Source organism: Ahaetulla prasina, chromosome 2 (genome assembly GCF_028640845.1).
Source record: "Ahaetulla prasina isolate Xishuangbanna chromosome 2, ASM2864084v1, whole genome shotgun sequence".
Lineage (NCBI taxonomy): Eukaryota > Metazoa > Chordata > Lepidosauria > Squamata > Colubridae > Ahaetulla > Ahaetulla prasina.
This window is the reverse complement of record NC_080540.1, coordinates 18,165,510-18,171,536: the sequence shown is the minus strand read 5'-3', so window position 1 is coordinate 18,171,536 and position 6,027 is coordinate 18,165,510. Positions and strand designations below refer to the sequence as shown.

The following is a 6,027-nucleotide window of genomic DNA, read 5'->3' as shown; positions in this document are numbered from 1 at the left end:
GAGCCCTGAATTTCTGTTGCTAAGCAAGAGAGTTGTTCATTGAGTTCTGCCCCATTCTACAACCTTTCTTAGAAGTATATTGATAAGATCTCAGCAAGATTTCTCTGCTAGTTTTATGGTTTGCAAACAGTTATGTTGGCAAATTCTTTCATCTGTAGTCTCAAGAAACAGCGTTGCAGGATTCAAAGTTGTAAACTGCTTCAAGATCATATTTGGAATAAGTAGAAGCTCTGCTTCAAAAAGCAGCTAAATACTGCTATGTAGATGCTTGACATTTGAGGAGAGGAACAAATTTTGCTCATGAGAAGCAACAACAATAACGTAATAGAAAACCCATTACCAAGCCTTTTGTTTTTGGAATAGGAAAGACAGTAGCAGCCACAGTTTTTAGAGCCAAAGAACAGGGTTTGGCTCTACAGCAGTGGGCTACAAATCATCTTTAGTAGTTAAGAGTCACAAAATGTTTAGTCAAGTGGCAAATGCTGGTATCTGAGATGAACAGAAATCAAGAATTCCAAGTAAGACACAACTACATTTCTTGATATATCCCCACTGTCAGTCAATCAGTCCTATTGGACCCTTGGCCACTCTACGGACTGTCTTGATTTACATGAAACAGTAAAAATTACATTGAAGCAATTTTGTTTAATCTTTCCCAACGTATTTTGGTATAGCTAATGATGGTACCCCAGCTACGGCTGGTAAAAAGGAGGGACTTATAAAATTAATAGACGATAGTATGATTGCCAATGGCAACTCATGTTCGATGAACTATCACTTCATCATACGTCAAGAAAATTTAGATACATCCCACAGTGTCAACTCATAGGTAAGACTATTCAGGTCTGCAAACAAGGCTCTAAGCCCAGGCCAAAATATTAATTCAGTCTATTCCTTTCTTTCTCAATGAAAAATTCAGAGGAAGGGAAGAGAAGAAAGACAGCAGACTGGAGGGGTGATAGAAAATAGTTCTTGGGGAGAGGCAGAGAAAGTTAGAGACTTTCAAGAGAGAAGGGGGAAAGAAAGAACAGAAATATTGGCCACATTGCTATAACATTAATACCAGGGGTCTCCAACCTTGGCAACCTTAAGACTTGTGGACCAACTCCCAGAATCCCAGCAAAGCTGGCTGAGGAATCCTGGGAGCTGAAGTCCACAAGTCTTAAAGTTGCCAAGGTTGGAGACCCCTGATTTATACCAATGAATTCATTTTTTCCAAGACTATGTTCTGCCCCTCCCCCTTTTTCATCATAACCTAGTTGTGCCTTGTTTGGATTTGACTGGGTTAAAAATCATCAAGCACGTAAAGGTAGGCAGCTTCAAAGGGATGATTTATATGGGTAATCTTCGACTTACAACAGTTCATTTAGTGACCATTCGAAGTTACAACGACACTGCAAAAGGTGACATAGCTGTTTTTTTTTTTATTGAAAGAGTTTTAAAAAACAAAAACATTTTTCCCCCTTTTTCCCCCCTCCCTCCCAAAAAACCCCCTTCCCCCCTCCCTCCCTCCCCCTGGCTTCCCGGGTCAATCACAAGGTATTGTTATACATAAACCAAACATAGAATAAAATTTTCCCTTCCAATCCAAATAACCACATCCAAAGCTTTTCATCTCCCAACCCCCTCCCCATTACATAAAATAACTTTCTAATTATTCAAAGGCAATCTGATATTTCTTAATCTGATATCTATTTTGTAGATAATCAATCCATTTTTTCCATTCAATTAAATATCTTTCCTGCGTATTGTCTTTTAAAAAAGCTGAGATTTTAGCCATCTCAGCCAAATTAGTAACTTTCAGTATCCATTCTTCTATTGTAGGTATCTCTTCTTTCTTCCAGTATTGTCCAATCAACAGTCTTGCTGCTGTTATTAAATTCAGAATCAATTTAGTCTCAATCCCTGTACAATCCGTTATAATTCCCAAAAGGAAAAATTGTGGCAGGAACTTTATCTTCTTCTTCAGTACTTATAGCTGTTTTTCATGTATGACCATTGTAGCATCTCTGAGGTCATATGATCAAATTTCAGATGCTTGGCAACTGACTCATACTTACGACAATTGCAGTGTCGCTTGGACACCTGATCTGCTTTTGCGATCCTCTGTCATGCAAAGTCAACAGAGAAGCCAAATTCACTTAACAACTGTGTTACTAACTTAACCAATGCAGTGTTTCAGTTAACAAATGTGGCAAGAAAGGTGGTAAAATAGGAGAAGACTCACTTAACAAATTTCTCATTTAGCAAAATAAATTTGGGGCTCAATTAACGGTCCTAACTCGAGGACGATACCTGTACTATAAATCAGTGTTTCTCAATCTTGATAACTTTAAGACCTGTGGATTTCTAGTCCCAGAATTCCAACATGGCTGGCTGGGGAATTCTGGGAGTTGAAGCCCACAGGTCTTAAAGCTGCCAAGACTGAGACAACACTGCTATAAATCATTCCATTTGCGCACTTGATGATATTTAAAAGTGCATCCGAAAGTAAAACAACCAGGTCTGTGTGAGCAATCTCGCAGCCTGAGGGCAAGAATCTTCTCAGCTTCCATAAGGTACCTGGAGCACGGCAAACAACAAAATCATATACAGATTCAATGAAGAGATTAGCATTTGTTTCTGGCAATGCATCGAACATGAATTAAGGGAATCATTAAGTATGTAAAGGGAGGCTGCTTCAATGGAATGATTTATAGCAGTGTTGGAAGAAATATCCATCCGGTTCAATTCCAAGCTGGGAGAAAGATACTCAAAACAACATGAAGGCTGATTGAAAAGAGAGGTTTATTGGTGAAGCAGAACCACATGAGATTTTGGGCAGCTGACACAATGGAGTTGAGAGTGGGTGGGTTTTTTTAATACCTTCTTTGGGCTTTGTAATTGAGCTTCCTGTTCCTGTGCAAGAATATGTCCTTTTAATATTCTACTGGTTGTGGTCAGATTCCTATGGGGGTCATGTACGGGTTATGTAGGAATCATAGCTGGCTCTATAGGAAAAAGAGGAACTGCAAATCCTAGGTGTTTGTCTGAGCTAATCGGAGTTTGAACTGCTATGGGGGTGGTGCAATGAAGAGGCTTGTGTTCTGAAAGGATCTTGGGCATTTCCTATTGTGGCTAATGGCTTTCCTCTTTTGTTGGATCTTGGGTGAGGGGCTGCTTTCTAAACCTACCATTCTGCCTTTGCTAGCTGTCTGCAAGGAGTTTCATAATATCCTGTCTTGAATGTATTTCTGCCTGCAGTATTTGCTTTGCTTATGAACAGAGCTATCTAGATAGGCGTCTTCCTCTTTCAATAAGCTCTTTATCTCTTAAGTACTGGCATCCCCTGTAGGCTATTAAGAAAGATTTGGGGGCTGCCTCTAAAAACACATTTCTCCATTTCTCATTTAGGGAAATGTAATATTCTGCCTTTTAAAAAAATATTTCCTAAAACATTTCATGGGGGCGGGGGCGTGGGGGGTGGGGGCTTCCCACAGGTTTCTCAACCTTGGCAACGTTAAGACCTGTGGACTTCAAAAATACTCTCAGCATGGCTGGCTGGGGAATTCTGGGAGTTAAAAGACTCCCTATAGGTCTTAACGTTGCCAAGGTTGAGAAACACTGATTTATAGCTCAAATCTTTTCTTTGAAGCCGCCTCCCTTTACCCGCTTATTTTTTTAAACCCGTCAAGGGTTAAACGGGGCACGCCAAGACTACGGCGAAAAAGGAGGAAGGGAGGGGGTGTGTGGGATAGAAAAGGCAATATAGAGAAAATGAGGACAGTTTTCTCCACCTTTCCCCCCATCTCCTGACATGAGTCAGCCTTACTCCAACATACTTAAGAGGCGGAAGCTGCAACGTTGGATTTTACGCCGGCTGGCTTGAAGGTTAAATATAGTGCAGAGCAGTGAGGGCGGCTGAGCTGGAGCTCCCCAGGTATTTGGGACTTTGTGGGGGACGGACGGACTGTTTTCGCCCTTGGGGACTCCCGGCGTTGGGTGCTTCCCGTAGGGCAGGTGATTTGGCCCAGTTGAGCAAACTTTCTCCTTGTTTGGGGCGGGGAGTGGGGTGTGTGTGGCGGAATCCGAGGATGGCTGCTTTGCGCTGCCACTTTGTAATTTCGGAAAAGTGGACTTCTTATTCGGGAAACGACTCTGCGCGCGTGTACTTTCTAACAAGCCATCCAGGCTAAGCGTTTCTCAGGGGGTCTAGCGGGGTTTTCGGCGGCTAACATTGCTAAAACGGGCCGCCTATTACTCATTTAAAAACGGGTTTTGCAACACGTTTCGCGCGTCCCTCCAAGATGCGTGTCGGCATACTTCTTTAGGGATTCGGGAAATTAGGATAAACAGTGGGTAGTGGAGATAGTCGATGACGTGATTTTTTAAAAAAAAAACACCCGAGTTTTGGTGTATAGAGAAAAAATACATAGAAAATGCGATCTCGTGCATGGGTCTCCACTATGGATTCCCCCCCTCCCCCGCTGAAATTATTAAGACTTGAGAAAGGAACCTGCACTTAATTTCTTGTAAGTCATTCAGGAGACCCGTTTCTCTTGAGTGCAACAATATAGATTTTGGTATGGAACTTTCTGGGCCTGGGCCTTGACCTGCCCCAGTCCAGCGGCTGAAATTGCAGTGATACCAGATGCAAATCTTACACATCAGAAAAGCCTGGCTCGCGCTACTATTGGCTGGATGAATCTCAAAGTGCAACAGGAAAGATGAGCTGCTGGTTGCTGCTTAGAAAGTTGAAACGCATGTTTCCTTTTTTTTTTCCCGTTGTCAAAGTTGCAAAAAAAAAAAAAAAGACTTACAGCCTGTCAAAGTTCCTAAGCAGAGCACTGTTACTCAGACTATGGTTATTATCCCTATCATACATCTTTATGGGGTTGTCACAAAGGAGAGGGGAATTAACCTATTCTCCAAAGGATCTGAAGGCGGGACAAGAAAAAAATGAATGGAAACTAATTTAAGGAAAAATTATTTGCATTTTTTATATTGCACTAAATCAGGGGTCCTCAAACTATAGCCCCTGGGACAGATATTACAATGAACATTTATGTTGCTGTAGTAGAGAGTCTCCCCCTTTGGGGTCTTTTTGTGTGAGTCGGAGGGGGGCAGTAATTCTGACTTGGGGTCTGCTTCAGCCTCCTGGTGTGGGGCTTTGGGTAAAAGGCTGCAGGGAAGTGTTGGTGGCAAAGACCCCGAGGGCCTTTTTCCAGTGGGACTGCATCATGGCCTGGAACTGGCTGACCATTTCAGCCCGCTGAGCCTCCAGCCATCTGCCTTGCACTCCCACAGGTCTTCTCTCTGCTTGGAAAGCCTATGCTCAAAGTCCTCAGTGAGGTGCTTCTGCTGAGCCTCCTTCAGGGTCAGATCCAATTTGAACTGAGCTGTTTTGCCAACTCTTTCTTATGGTGGCTGCTTAGCTCCAACAACTGCTTCCTGTAGGGGGCCTAAGGAGCCCAGGCAGGGAGGCGAGGAATGGCTGAGAGGGGAGAGGCAAGTACAGGCTGATGAGGCACCCCTCCACGTGACATCGAATTGGCCACGCCACCCAGTCACATGACCAACTACCTACGCCCACCCAGCTGGTCATTAGGCAAATCATGTTAGTGGTCCACGGGATTTAAAATTATGAATTTAGTGATCCCTGAGGTCCGAAAGGTTGGGGACCCCTGGACTAGAAGACCTCTAAGGTCCCTTCCAACTCAGTCATTCTGTTATCTATTTCCCTGAGGCACAATTCTTTGGAAATTGGGATTCAGTATTACCATCCTCCATCTCCTTCGGAGAAAAACCCTGTTCCTGTATAATTTGTCCACAAGTTTGCCTGGAGTCCTGGAAATACATATTAAAACATGGTTAGAGAATATTTTCTGGAGAGTTGTAGCACCAAGGCCAAATGTAGGTGGGCTTCCGAGTGCCCAAACATGGATCACACAACCATGCGGGTGTGGTGGGTATGACACCCGTAATTGTAAACAAAATGGTCATAACACAAGGATGACTTGTGTACTCTCTGCATACACTCTAGGCATT

The 6,027-nt window shown here is 43.1% G+C and overlaps 1 protein-coding gene across 2 annotated transcripts in view; it reads left to right on the top strand.

Moving 5' to 3' along the window:
• The first annotated feature begins 3,774 nt into the window (after nucleotides 1-3,774).
• LOC131191689 (early activation antigen CD69-like) overlaps nucleotides 3,775-6,027 on the top strand; it is a 51,722-nt gene continuing 49,469 nt past the window's right edge. Inside the window, exon 1 of one of the 2 annotated variants that reach the window (XM_058170096.1) lies at nucleotides 3,775-3,919. The gene's annotated coding sequence lies outside the window, so the exon portion shown is untranslated. The remainder of the gene's footprint in view (nucleotides 3,920-6,027) is intronic. The other variant, XM_058170098.1, reaches the window with a different exon arrangement.